The following is a 15,045-nucleotide window of genomic DNA, read 5'->3' on the forward strand; positions in this document are numbered from 1 at the left end:
TATAGTTATTTATTTATGAATTTATATTTTTTTATTTATTTATATGTATTGTAATATGTAATATGTATATATGTATTTAAATCAATTTTTATAGTTTTTATTTATTTTTATGTTTTCATGCATTTTTTATTTATTTTTATAGTTATTTATTTATGAATTTATATTTTTTTATTTATTTATATGTATTGTAATATGTAATATGTACATATGTTTTTAAATGTATTTTTATAGTTTTTATTTATTTTTATGTTTTCGTGCATTTTTTTATTTATTTTTATAGTTATTTATTTATGGATTTAGATTTTTATTTATTTATATGTATTGTAATATGTAATATGTACATATGTTTTTAAATGTATTTTTATAGTTTTTATTTATTTTTATGTTTTCGTGCATTTTTTTTATTTATTTTTATAGTTATTTATTTATGGATTTAGATTTTTATTTATTTATATGTATTGTAATATGTAATATGTATATATGTATTTAGATTTATATTATTTATTTTAATTTATTATTATTTTATTTATTTGTTTATTTAATTTATTATTATTTTTTTTTTTTTTATATTTCAATTTTCTATTTTGTTTATTTATTTTTAGACCTTTTTTAATCTAGTTTTATATTATTGTATTTCTATATTTTTTTTAATGTATTTTTAGACTTTCTTTATTTATTTTTATACAGAGCCATACCATCTCCAACACCCCTGCCAATCCATCATCAATCCTTCATATAGCTGCAAGGGTTAATCACCCTGGGACCCTTTAAATAATGCCCCCCCCCCAGATCATTCCAACATCCTATCTATATCAATAAATTAAAAACACCCCCCCCCCCCCTGATATTAATTACAATCCCAGGGGGGTCAGCCTAATCCCTCAGCAGCCAAGGGGTTAATGCCGCCTGCCTGCCGTCAGGACAACGATTGAATCAATAATGACAAGAAAAGTTGGGCACTTGGCTTGAAATGATAATAAAGAAGAAGAAGGAGAGAGGAGGAAAGAAGAAAAAAAAAAAAAAAAAGAAAAAGCATCCATGAATGTTCAATCGACGGACCAGCCTCCCCAGACTGGCAGCCCAATAAGAGCTGACAGGGGAGGCTCTTGGTAAGATCACTTTCTCAAACCCTTCACTGTTTTGCTCAGCAGCCAGGCACATTGGAGCAGCTCACTGATAAAATTTGAGGATTTACTGGGAATATCCCTCTCGTCTCTTTTGTCTGCGTGTTGCTTTTCATTTTTTTTTTCCTTTGCTCTCTCTCTCTCTTTCTCTCTCTCTCTCTCCCTTTCTCAATGCACTGCTGATGTGCGGAGACACAGACCTGCATCTTATTCATCAGGACCCATAGAGCCGGAGAAGAGAGTGCATCACTATGAAAAGGCGCAGGAGCCTGGCTGAGTGAGGGGCTTTATCCAGGATCCAGCTTTGGCACTATTAGAAGTCAATCCTTATTTATTTTTTATTTTTTTATTGGACGGAGGAATGAACTGATCACTGGCACAGTAAGTACCCACCTTCCTCTTTTTTATTTTATTTTATTTGTGCAGCACTTTTTAGGGGGTCTCATCCGATCTCCGAGTCCTTATGATTAAGGTGACTGCTTGGGGTCATCCTGCAGTATAAGGTCCATCAGAGTTTGGTGTGATAGTAATGCAGGGTCCTCCGTTACCTCCCCCCCCCCCCCCCTTTACATTTAATCACTGTTTGCATTCCAAGCAGATGTCAGCTTGCCATCATGTCCTGAAATGGTTTGCTATTTTTTTATTTTTTTTGCGTGCTGAGAATAAATACCGTTGGCGACCCTCCTATGTAAATTGATGGAGATCAGTCTAAGGGGGGATCCTTCAGATCGAGAGGGAACAGGTGGGGTGATGCCTAGAGAGGACCTGTAAGATTTACACCTACTGCATGACACTTGCTTGGAGTCGACTATTTAGATATTCTAATTTGATTGCAGCTGCTTGTCAGATTGTAGCTGTAGGTGCCAGGTACTTTCCTCCTTCTCCTTCCTCATCTCTCCTTTCGGTTTCCTACAAAACCCCAAGCCATCCCAAAAACTTAGAGTTAGAGACAGCATTAAAATATGAAGTGGTGGCTAGACGTAGCCTTATGTGCCTGGAGCTTAATGCTCCGCTCCGGCTGTTGCATCTAGGGACCTGTGCACTACGGAACGTCTTGCGTTGATGACACTTGATGGTGCAATAGAACAGATTCTGGATTCCCACCACTGGTATTGCTGAAGCTTGGTGTCTAGTCTCCCTCATTTCCATTGACACTTTTTTTTGCGTGCATAGCTGAGGAAGCTGAAGGGTTAAGCCGCTGCAGCAACATGCAAATCCGGAGAGCACTGCAATAGATAAGCATCGGAATTAATTACAGAAAAATGATGGAAAGAGCCATGAAAAAACTGTAATATTAAAGTATGGGAGGGACAGTCAAATTATATGGAAAGGTTCTGCTTGGATGCATGGAGAGGCTTGTATTCCAACAGGTTCGTAGAATAGAGTAATAGCCTACCTGTTTCTGTGCCGGCGAAGTTGCCAATATTTAAATATGTTCTAAGAGGAAATGAGAAGTGCCTACAAAATTTTGTTTGAAACCTGTTGGAGCTCTGGATTGCAATCATTTTTTTTTTTTTTTTTGTGGAACTGCATGCAGTTTAAAGGAGTTACCGGTTGTCCCTAGTTATCCATCTACTCAGCGATTCCAACCTCAAGCTGAGCTTCAGGTAGGTTGAATATGGATAAGAAAGTTGTCTATCACATTTTTATATCACAGAAGCCATATATAAAACATTACTCAAAATTAGCACCAGCACCACGCTGGTTACATCTCACAAGGTCCTCAGAACTGGCATTCAAATAACAGTTCGGGTTTTTTCGAAACCTTTGAAAAAATTTTTTATAAATATAGATTCATACCTATTTATAGCCATAGGGATTTTTTTTTTTAGCCCAAAATTGCTTCCCCGGATTTTCTTCATGGGCACTAGGATTTGATGTGTCCACTGGAGGTCTGTCCTTTCTTTAATTATTTTTCGGCACGGCACCGCCGGCTGAATATCAAATGTGGGACGTTTGTGGGTCTTTCCACATATACATCTCAGATCAATTTAATTTGAGACGTGTTGCTGCATTTTAATTGATGCTCAAAAGATAAGATGGCAGAGAAGGGCAGGTGTAACTAGGAGAGAAAAAAAAACGTATAAATATTTTATGATCGCACGTGTGCTGTCTCATTTCCATATTGAGGTGCTTTCGGTATCTTATGTAAATTTTGGATACAGCCAAAAAGAAGTGTGCCATCATTAAGCAACACAGTGGTTTGTTTCCTATAGACACAACATTTTTTTTCTTAACTAATTATGGGCCAAAGGCTACATTTTTATGTTATTGTATGATGACTTAGATTGAAATAAGGGTTTACTACTTTGTGAAAAACACATTTATGGGAGTATTGGGAAAGGGCCAATGAATACCTGTTTTTTGTTTTTTTTGTTTTTTTTTGTTTTTTTTTAGTCCAATAATTTAAGCAACCATTGTTGGGATAAATATAAAGTATAAATATAAATTATATATTTTTTTTTAATCCGGTAAATGAAGTAGCCATTTTTGGGAGACTTTTTTAATTAAAAAATAAATAAAATCTTTACCTTTGCCTTCCATTACCCTAACTGTTTCTGGGAGTATTGGAAAATGGCCAATAAACACTATTTTATATATATATATATATATTGCCCAGACTGGAGGTCCTCTTTAAATTAACACTTCACCTTCATCATATATATATATATATATATATATATATATATATATATATATATATATATATATATATATATATATATATATATTTATTTATAAAAAAAAAAATATATATATATATATATATATATATATAAAAAAGCTTTTTTGCCTCCCATTACCTTAAGTTTTTAAAAAAGGATGATCCTTTTGACAGCTTTAAGAACAGTCTTTGAGCCATACCTGTAAAAAAGAATAAAAAAATAAATAATTGAAAACATTGAACAAATTTTTTTTACTTTTGCCTTCCATTACCTTAAGTTTTCAAAAAGGATGATTTTTGTGACAGCTTTGCAAAAAAAAAAAAAAAATGTATGGGAGTATTGTAAAACAGCCAAGCAACTCCCGTTTTTTTAAATTATTTTTTATTTTATTTTTTTAATCTGGTAAATTAAGTAGCCATTTTTGGGAGACTTTTTTAATTAAAAAAATAATAAAATCTTTACCTTTGCCTTCCATTACCCTAAGTGTTTCTGGGAGTATTAGAAAATGGCCAATAAACACTATTATTTTTTTTTTTTTTTTTTTTTTTTTTTAATCTGGTAAATGAAGTAACCAGCTTTGGGAGACTTTTTTTAAATAAAAAAAAAAGAAAAAAAAGCTTACCTTTGCCTTCCATTCTCTTATGTTTTCAAAAAGTATGATCCTTGTGACAGCTTAAAGGACAGTCTTTGAGTCATACCTGTAAAGAAGGCATTTTCTGTCTGTCATCTGCTTCGTAATTATTGATTCTTCGCCTTTGCTCGACACTCAAGGAATACTCACAGGACGCCCAACAAGTTTACAGGCTTTTTAATGAGTCTGCAAATAATAGTTTGGAGATCTCTGGGGCAAGTAGGTCCTTTCTTGGGTTGTAGGTCAGTTGGGTCACCATACATATATACATAAATGACTTTGGCCACCGGACAAAATGTTTGGATAAATCACAAGTAAACTATAAGGTTGTGCAAACTCTAGAGGTTCTTCTGATTTTCAAAACAAAAAGTAAATGTTGTAATAGACACAAAATACACTATTATGTATTACACTATTATTATTACTTGTTTGGATACAAGTAAATTATAAGGTTGTCCAAAGTCTAGAGGTTCTTCTTCTGATTTTCAAAGCAAGTTGGTATCCTAATAGGCACAAAACACACTATTGGTGTATTATGTGATATTATGTGATATAACTTTTGGTATTTTCCGTCAAGGTTATTTTATTTAAATTGGAATCAAATTAAGATGAATTATTAATAATTGATTTGGAAGGCAACAAGGAACAGATGGCAGACATAAATGATTAGTTGGATGTACGTACTATGGGGGGCACATGGGGATAAAGATATATCATCTATATACTCAGTGTGAAATTCATGGGATATTAATAATGTTATGAAATAGAACTTCACATAAAGAGCATCTCAAATTTGCTAAATATCTCATTCTTTTTAAGTAGAGAACTCAAATTCAAGTTGTATCTGCTGAGCTTTGTGTGATAGGTTTCTTTACCTAGGTATGATTGACTAAGTGCTTTTGTATGTCTTGATTTATAGGGTAGGAAATTAAACTTTCCATCCATTGGGGTCCTTCTTTTGTTTACACTTGAACAATCTCAGTTCATGAAACGCGGTATCAGTGGCTTTTGTTACTCAAGCACGTTTATTGGAACATATTTAATACTTGGTATTATCACTCACCATGAAGAGAAGCCTACATTTTAAGACCCTTTTGTTGGCAAGAGGCCCCCAAACACTCAAGGGACAATCATTTTGTGCAATCTTTTTCTTACCTTGTTGTAATACCATAATTATATCTTCATCACAACTTTCTCAAAGTTTTTTTTTTCTTAAGGCCCTGTAGGGAAGGAACTAAAGTGTAATTCTCCAGACATAAATGACAACAGAAAATAGTAAGCTCAACGGGTTTCTGAGTGTGACTGGAACAAAGCTACTGATCTGAAGTTTGTTAGCAAAGGCAGGGGGTTTGAACGTTCTATGTGTACATTCAATTTCTATAACAGCTGGCTCTGGGTATAACAAAGACTATTATTAAGCCGTGTGAAAAATGTAAAATCTCTTCTCATTATGTTTACTACACCGCTGATGTGATTGAACTTTTCAGGCTGGTTATAGTGACTGCAATTACTTATAGAATGTCTTCTAGAAGAAGGGGAAAAAAAATATTACACATGAATCCTAGTTGGCAACCTAGATTGAATGCTTAGCTGTAAACTGTGTATATTCTTGGCTTGAAAGAGGCAATCAAACAAAGACTATTTGTAATGTTGAAATGTTAATGGGTCAAGTTGTTCATTTGTCCTGTTTTGGTGTGTTCTCACCTGAAATAAAGCCTCCAGATTTGTCTTTACTTTGTCTTTGACAGTTGATGTTCAAGGAAACAGATCCAAAAATTGTACTTGCTGTCAAAGGTAACCGGCCAGTTGGATCAAACGGTTCATTTTGTATACTCTATATAACAAGCTTGTGAGTTTGGTTGTTGACAATACAGCAGTGTGCCCTTCAGCAGGTTGCCTACTGTGCTGTCAAACATAAACTAAGTTCAACCTATCATAAGGACCTTCAACATTAGCTAAAGAAAGCTTTCCTTTAATTGTATGAGCTAGGGAGGGACCTTTCAAGTAGACTTTCTTCATGGACACATTCTAAAGACTACAGTGACACATTAGCCAGTGGTGTACATTACAGCTCACTGCGTTACCTTAAATTATCAATGATGAAATTTCAGATTTGTGATTGGATGAGTGTATATAATACAAGGATCTTCACAAGGTGCACATGGCTTTATATATACTACTTTTGAACATCAAGGCTATAAAAAAAGTTGTCATAAAGATTTAGATAGGAGTAGACATTTCAAAGCAATAGCAATAAATATGTACCACTGATTACAAGTATGAATAAGCAGAAGGTGCAACGTTTTTAAGAGTTTATTTAAAAATGGCAATGGGTGGTGAGCCAAAGAAAGCGAACAGAGTTCTCCTGCCATTAGTATAGAGCAGCCAGAAGGATGAAGAGAGGTTGAGAGGTTACTGGTCACCATTACAAACAAACCCAACAGATGTCTATACTGGTAAGATGAATGTCCTTGATTTAAACAATCTTCTTCTTTCAAATAAAGAGCAAGGTTTATATAGTGAACCTTCACCCTTAAATGGTAATCAGAGTGTTAGTTGTCTATAACAAGAACAGAGGATAAAATAAAGTCTATAGTCATTCTTTGTCTTCTAGAAGCTATATTTTCGTATTGACCTAAATATGCATAATGTATGGTCATTACATTCAGATTTAGATTCAGAATACTTTATTAATCCCAAAGGGAAATTATTAACATTAAGATCCCATTCACAAGTTCTTTTATTTACTACTCTCTGATCAAAGATTTTACTGCCTATTTTCTCTTAACTTCATTCATTGAGTCATAGAATACCCAGCTTGTGAGTCTACTACTGCAGCTGGCTTATTTCGTAAGGCCGTTCAATGAGAAAGGACATTGTGCAGAGCCCCGTAACACATTTTAGCTACTGAATCCGTATCAGTAAAATATGGATTTTGATAGTTTGCTATGGGTTACTGCACTTTTCACATTATCATTGCTCTTTGCTCTGCCTTGTTAATAAGCCAAGATATGCATTGGTGTTGGCAAGGTAAAAGTTCTGGCAGACAATAGAGAACTGAACGTAGAGAGATGGATTTACAGAACTGGAAACTCATTTTATATCTCATACAAAAAAAAGGAGGGACTTACGTCATCTTTATACCACATTGCATCATATAGAGATGGGTTGAATGGACAATCTGGAGTATAAAAAAACTAATAAATACCCTAAAGCTGAGTTTCTAAAAATGTTTATATTGTTTCCCGTTATTACTAGAAAGGCATTTTTAATTGTTTCTGAGTGTCCCCTAAAATATGTTAAATTATTACCAGTAACCCCTCAATGGATTTAATGACAGATTAAATGTAAAAACAACATTATAGTAAAGTTAGTAAAGTATAGTTAAGTTCCCATGTGAAATCTGGTGGACTTTACATTTTAAACATTATCTTTGTTTCTTACATTGCCTTGCAAAAAAGCAAGCCTATCAAGATGGTGTCCACTGCTTAAGGAACATATTCCAGGACTGTTAACTTTTAGGGAGCCAGGGTCCTGGGGCAAGACTTTTTACATTGAGGTCAACACACCCAATAAGCACATGCTTGATTCATTTAAGTACCGGTAATAATGAATATACTGAAGCATGGACAATGTACCTTCAGAAACAAGCCATCGGTGGCAGCTCCCATGTTTTTTTTTACCCGAGTTCCTTTTAATACAAAATAATACCAGTCAGAAATGTATTTTAAACTTCAAACTGCTGCGTTGGGCTGTACAATTACCCATTGAATCTGTCAGGAGCACTAGAGGCACAAGTATCACTGACTGGGAATCTTCAATAAATTGTCAAGTTCTATTACAACATTGATTGACCAATTGATTCATCAAAACTGAGACACTTTATACAGTATTTCAAGAATAACATAAAAGATGCTGAAATGGTTTTCTGGTGTAAAAAAAATAAAAAATAAAAAAAAAATCTATACATCAATTCAATATAGTTGTAGGCTTAATCTATAATAGGAAGAGAGAGGGCATGAATGTTGTTGTATAGAGTGTTGAAGTTTAGTAGTGGTAGTAGTAACAATTTAGAACATGTAAAAAAAGCAAAGTGATCATACAGTAGTAGACATTTAGGGAAAGGTCCTTTGTAAACTTTGGTTGGAAACACGTGTTGTATAAATGAGTTGTATCTATATAGTAGAATTACAACCAGAAAATATTTCTTGGGTTTATATGGAGTTAACCACTCTCAGGTAGTCAGAGTATGACAGCAGAGTCTCGTTGTAACCTGAAGTCCCTTTGCAGACCAAAGCCAAGAAATTTCCAAATATGTATTTCTATGGGGTATCCTCAAGGAAGCCAATGACACCAGAGTTATGGTGTCACTGGCTTTTTAGTGTATTCTTTGTAGGATTACATGGGTAATACACTCCAGAATATGGCCAAATCTGCTTGAGTTTGGTTCACCAAGGGTTCAGCAAATCAAACTTCGGCAAATTCAAACTAAGATGTAAACTCATTGAAATCCATGGAAAGGGAGAGGGATAGGAACCTTGGTGATAAATGCTGGCCCTTTTTGTGGCTAATAGGTAAACTGCTGCAAAAAAAGACAGAGGAAGCTGAACACTGACACGGACCAGTTCTAAAACATTTATTTAAAAAATTTCATATAGAGATGAGAGTGTCTTTTCATGCAGCTTCGAGGGCAGCATTTAAAATACACAAATCCTTGACATAACATGTTTGGAGAATGCCTTAATGCTTTACCTGGGTGGTAAAGGACTCTACAATTATCATAGACAGTCTCAGTGACAGCGTATAATGGCAGTACATATCTGACTGTGAAACTGATTTTTTATTTTTTATTTTTTTTACAATTAGTTTTGCTTACATACAGCAGCAGTATCCCAATTTGATTCAAATGGCTTTTTTTTCAGGTAGTTTTGGAATGCTTTTTCATGAAATGTTAACAGACCTCCTTTGAGGGGTAGATAGTAATTGGCCAGTAGCTTACTGTGGCTGTCCCTGTCCTTGCTGATGCAAAACTGGCCAGCCCACCGGTCAATTTCTATCCAGTTCTCATTATGAATTAAAGTGGTTGTAAACCTCTGGCATGAGAAATGTACAGAGCATATCTTTGTATCAGCCACAACCCAACGCACTTTTTGTTTCTGCTGTCTCTTCCCTCTACATTAGTCACTAATAATAGTCCAGGCCAACTCCACAGTACCGGCACCCCTCCAAACATTTTTAATTTTTTTTCTATAATACATATCCATAAAAAAACAAAAAACGCATTTATTCATCAGTTTAGGCAGATATATATATTCTTCTACATATTTTTGGTTAAAAAAAAAATCGCAATAGGCGTATATTGATTGGTTTGTGCAAAAATTATCAAACTATGGGATAGATTTAGGGACTTTTATTTATTTTTCTTGTTTTACTAGTAATGGTGGCAATATGCTTATTTTAGCTGGACTGTGACATTGCGGCTGACAAATCTGACCCCAAATTACACTTTTTGGGGGACCATTGACATTGATTAGTGCTATAAAAATGCACAGATCAATGTAAAAATGACACTAGCAGGGAAAGGGTTAACACTAGGGGGCGAGCAAGGGGTAAGTGTGTTCCCTGGATGTGTTCTAACTGTAGGGGGGTGGGCTCACTGGAACATGACAGAGATCACTGGGAACTATGGCCACTCTGTACCCCTTTTTATAATGAGGGGGGCTTGCTAAAACCAAAAGCCCCAATTTTGGCACTTGTAAGCCTGCTGGTCATATATACATAAATACACTTACAACTGAAAATGAAAAGTGAGTGCATTTTGTATTTTATGTTATAATGACACCTGTAAAGGCTTTTGTATCAGTGCCCTTGCGTGGTGTTGAGAATTTTCTTTGAATTGAATAGCCAATTCAGAGTTTGCACTGCTGATTAATAAGCAATGGAATATTAATTATTATTTTTATGATATACAATATGTCTCCATTGTTTAATTTCCCCCATTTATGTGATATTTCCTTACATATGCCAACGTTTTTTTTTATTTTTTATGCTTCCTTTGTATGCAGGTTAGCTTAACAATGTGTGTTTGACTGAAATTTGATTTTCTTTGTGTGGTCTTTTTTTTCATATCCACAAACTTGCATGACTTAATTTAATAAGCAATGCAAAGATATTCAGTAACAACATAAAAGGCTAATTATCTGGTTAAAAGCTGATTTTTTGATTGGTTGATATAAATCGTATAATTTCTGTATTATATTATTGTACCAAGAAGCAAAAATAGATATTCACTATCATCACTTTTTAAAAGTCAGATCAGCAAAAGAATGTAACTGGATGGTATTAATTATTCCATATTGCCCTTTGGTTCATTACAGGGAAATTATAGCTAATCTATATTATTTTAGTCATGGGCCACAATGTCTGAAAGTAATTTAAATATTTGACAAGCTTGCTTTCAATAATTTGGTTGTGGTATTAAGTATATAGATCGATAGGCTAGCCACTAGAGGGGGCTCTTGGTGGCTTGATGTAATAACTTGTCTCTATTGCTGAAAGTGGTTCTAAAGGCAGCAGGTTTTATCTTCATGCATTTAATACATGAAGATAAAAAAACCTTCTGTATGCAGCAGCCCCCCTCACCCCCCCCCCCCTAATACTTACCTGAGCCCCATCTCGATCCAATGATGTTGCACAAAAGCCTCGGCTGTCCGGGACCCTCCTTCCTCATTGATTGAGACAGCAACAAGCACCATTGGTTCCTGCTGCTGTCAATCAAAGTCAGTAAGCCAATGAGGAGAGAGACGAGATGGGGCCAAGCCACGGCTCCACGTCTGAATGGACACACAGAGCAGCAGCTTGGCTTGAGTGCCCCCATAGCAAAATGCTTGTTGTGGGGGCATGAGAGATGGGTCAGGTGTGTTGGCGAGGGACCCATGAAGAGGATGATCTGGGCTGCTCTGTGTAAAACCACTGCACAGAGCAGGTAAGCATAACATGTTTGTTATTTTGAAAAAAAAAAAAAAACAAGACTTTAAAATAATTTTAACCACTTCAGCCCCGGTAGATTTTACCCCCTTCTTGACCAGAGCACTTTTTGCGATTTGGCTCTGTGTCGCTTTACCTGACAATTGCGAGGTCGTGCGACGTTACGGCCAAACAAAATTGACGTACTTTTTTTTCCCACAAATAGAGCTTTCTTTTGGTGGTATTTGATCACCTCTGCGGTTTTTATTTTTTCTTATTTTTGCGCTATAAACAAAAAAAATTACAATTTTGATAAAAAATCTATATTTTTTACTTTTTGCTATAATAATAATCCCCCAACAATATATAAAATAAACACATTTTTTTCCTCAGTTTAGGCCGATATGTATTCTACATATTTTTGGTAAAAAAAATCACAAGCGATAATATTGATTGGTTTGCGCAAAAGTTATAGCGTCTACAAAATAGGGGATAGATTTATGGTATTTTTTTTTTTATTGGTAATGGCGGTGATCTGCGATTTGTATCGTGACTGCAACATTATGGTGGACACATCAGACACTTTTGACAATATTTTGAGACCATTGTCATTTATACAGTGATCAGTGCTATAAAAATACACTGATTACTGTGTAAATGACACTGGCAGGGAAGGGATTAAACACTGGGGGGGCGGTGATCAAGGGGTTAAGTGTGTCCTAGGGAGTGATTCTAACGGGGGGGGTGGGCTACCACTGACAGCACCGTGATCACTGCTCCCTTTTTTACATAGGCATCTTCCCATTCTGCGGCTCCATGACAAGCCTATTTACCCACTGCTGCCATTGTGCCGATGTATATTGACGCACAGCGGTCGGCAAGTGGTTGAGGTGGTTGTAAACCTATACATATACCCCCTGACTGGCCTCAGATGATGCATAGACATGAAACTCCCCCTCCTACATAAAATGTACCTCTTTATCTGTAGCTTTTATCCTGTACAGCCTTCTAAAATACACAGGCCAAAAGCTTTTTCTCAGCTCCAGCAGGCAGGGGGTGAGGATCTGATATTACACATTGCACTGCATGAGAGGAGGGCTCAGTGTAGTCTGAGACCTGAGTTGAGGGAATAGATATACCCTCCTCTACACTCACTCATAAGGAAACATGCACAGCTGAAGCTATCAATCACCTGTTGTGTGCTGTCTCCCGATATTGTTTGGTGTCCAAGGTAGACTCTCAGAAGTGAATCAAGCAGATAGCAGAGAGAGGAGAGATCAGACAGGAACCACACTAGGTGCTTCAGATCGAGGCCAGCACAGGGATATGCTTTGTTCAGTATCCATTTCAAAAGTTTACAACAAGCTATTTTTTGGAAAAAGCATGTATACATTTTTTTTTTTCATTTGTGAATTGAAACGTTTCTTAGGCGGGAGATCCTGCCGGTAACAGCACTTCCTGTTGCAAACAGCCAATGCTAACCTACTGCAATTAGTAACAGTGTTGTTGGACTGCCATGTTGGCTTCTTCAGTTGGTTCCCTATTACATCTATCATGTAGGCAGCCCCACATCCAACTTAAAGGGGAACTATACTAACCTCCACTCCAGTGATGCGGTGTCCAAGAGCCCCCTTACCAGCTGTTGACATCCAGACATTGGATGGTGTGGACATTGGACAATCTTCTTCCAGGTACCGATCTTCAGCCACTGTCATTGGCTGGGCCAAAATGACATCACCATACCTCCCAACATTTTGAGATGGAAATGAGGGACACCTACTAGCAAATGTATGTAGGCATATGATCACGCCCCCCTGCCACACCCCCTTAAAGGAGAATTAACCAAAAAAAGTTTAATTAAACCCATAGGGGCTTTTTTTTACCACTACTATTCCTTTATATTGGCTTTTAAAATGTACAAATGCAGCAATTTAGAAATTGGATGAAAGGTTTAGCACTGGGAAACTCTTTTTGAAAAATAAAAAGTTAATTTTATATACAACTATATGGATCAGACCAAAATAAGGGACAAATGAGGAGGAATGAGGGACTGAGGGACATTGCTCCAAAGCAGGGACAGTCCCTCGAAATCAGGGACAGTTTGGAGGTATGCACAGGTCCATTTTTAAGGCAGAGCAGGACTCATACTTGCCAACTATCCTGGTTTAAATTCCTTTGTCCCTTGAGGTTTTAGTCCTGTGTTGTGTCCCAATATCTTAGTGTAAAGTGCTGCTACTACTGCCCAGCTCTGGCCCATTGTTGTGTATAGATGACTCACCGGCAGACCCTGTGTTTACATGTAAATTACTAGCATTCATATGTAAATAGCGGTTATTCATATGTAAATAGCAGCAACCAGCGGCATTGAAATGTATATCATACCCCCCTGAGGTCATATCCACAGTAATCTCTAGCAACCAATCAATAAGCAGAAATCATGTACTGTAACGTCTAGCAACTAATCAGTGAGCAGTTATGTGTGCTGCAACCTCTAACAACCAGTCAGTGAGTGGTAATGATACACTGTAACCTCTGGCAACCAATCGCAATAGCTGCCTGATCTGATTCAGTAAACACATTTTGAGTCTAGTTGCTATTTATTGTACGTCTCAGAGCAGGTGGAGAGCGAAACTACATAGAGGGGGCCCCAAGAAAAGTTTTTCCCAGGGTCCAATCAATATTAAAGATGGCCCTGGGTATGCATCACACTCACACATGTCTGGGGGCTCATTCATCTTAGCAGGTGCTGCAATTGGACACTGAGCTGCACATACACAGCTCATTGTACAATACAGACAGGCAATATATAACCTTTACTGCAGAAAACACACAATGGAGTTCATTTACTAAAGGCAAAATAGATTGTGCACTTTGCAAAGTGAAGTTGCACTCTGCAAGAGCATTTTCTCCAGATCTTAGTTAACAAGGAGAAGCGCTGCTGACTTCCATCATCCAATCATGTGCAAGCAAAAATGCTGTTTTTTTTTTCTTGCACATGATTGGGTGTTCTGTGCAAAGCAAACCTATACCTCATTACTAAGCTCTGGAGCAACTGCTCTTGCAAAGTGCAACTGCCTTTGCAAAATTTGCTTATAATTACTCTAAACAGTGAAATATGATGCGACGCATGCAGAAAAGTATATTTTGGGTTTATATACACTTGAATTAATTGTGCATGCACTAGAATGATAATGAACACTTGATATGTTATCATTAATATTACCAATCTTGAATACTCCAACAGCGATATATCCTTGCCATAATTTTAAATTCTGATCCTGACCACCTGGCTGTTTTAGATTTTACCGCTTACCAATCCTTCAATGTGGTGGCTGCATTAAAGTGATTTTAAACTAACACCTTGTAAAACATCATATTCAGGAGGAGATAGCAATGAAAGGCAAAACATTTTTGTATACTTATAAAATAAATTATAAATAACTTTTTTCCCTTTTTTTTGTGATCACATTCCGTCTGTTCTCTGCTGCATAAGAGCTTAAGAGCTGAGGGGAGTAAAAGCAGCAGACAGAGCTTCCCAGTGATTGGCTATGCAGGGGGGGTGTGTGTTAGGATAGGCCTCATTGGAGGAGAGTTCCCAGCATAGCTAGAGCACTGACCACAGTGTGCTCTCCTACTTAGTGTGGTCAATTTTTTATAG

The 15,045-nt window shown here is 36.3% G+C and overlaps 1 protein-coding gene across 2 annotated transcripts in view; it reads left to right on the forward strand.

Annotated features, from left to right (window-relative positions):
- Positions 1 to 1,128: 1,128 nt before the first annotated feature.
- Positions 1,129 to 15,045, forward strand: part of CDH8 (cadherin 8) — a 663,994-nt gene continuing 650,077 nt past the window's right edge. Inside the window, exon 1 of one of the 2 annotated variants that reach the window (XM_077454372.1) lies at positions 1,129 to 1,505. The gene's annotated coding sequence lies outside the window, so the exon portion shown is untranslated. Of the gene's footprint in view, positions 1,506 to 2,710; positions 2,732 to 15,045 lie in introns of those variants that run through there. The other variant, XM_077454381.1, reaches the window with a different exon arrangement.

Source organism: Lithobates pipiens, unplaced genomic scaffold (assembly GCF_037356315.1).
Source record: "Lithobates pipiens isolate NorthernLeopardFrog02 unplaced genomic scaffold, aLitPip1_a1.2 Scaffold_10, whole genome shotgun sequence".
In the NCBI taxonomy this organism is placed as follows: Eukaryota; Metazoa; Chordata; class Amphibia; order Anura; family Ranidae; genus Lithobates; species Lithobates pipiens.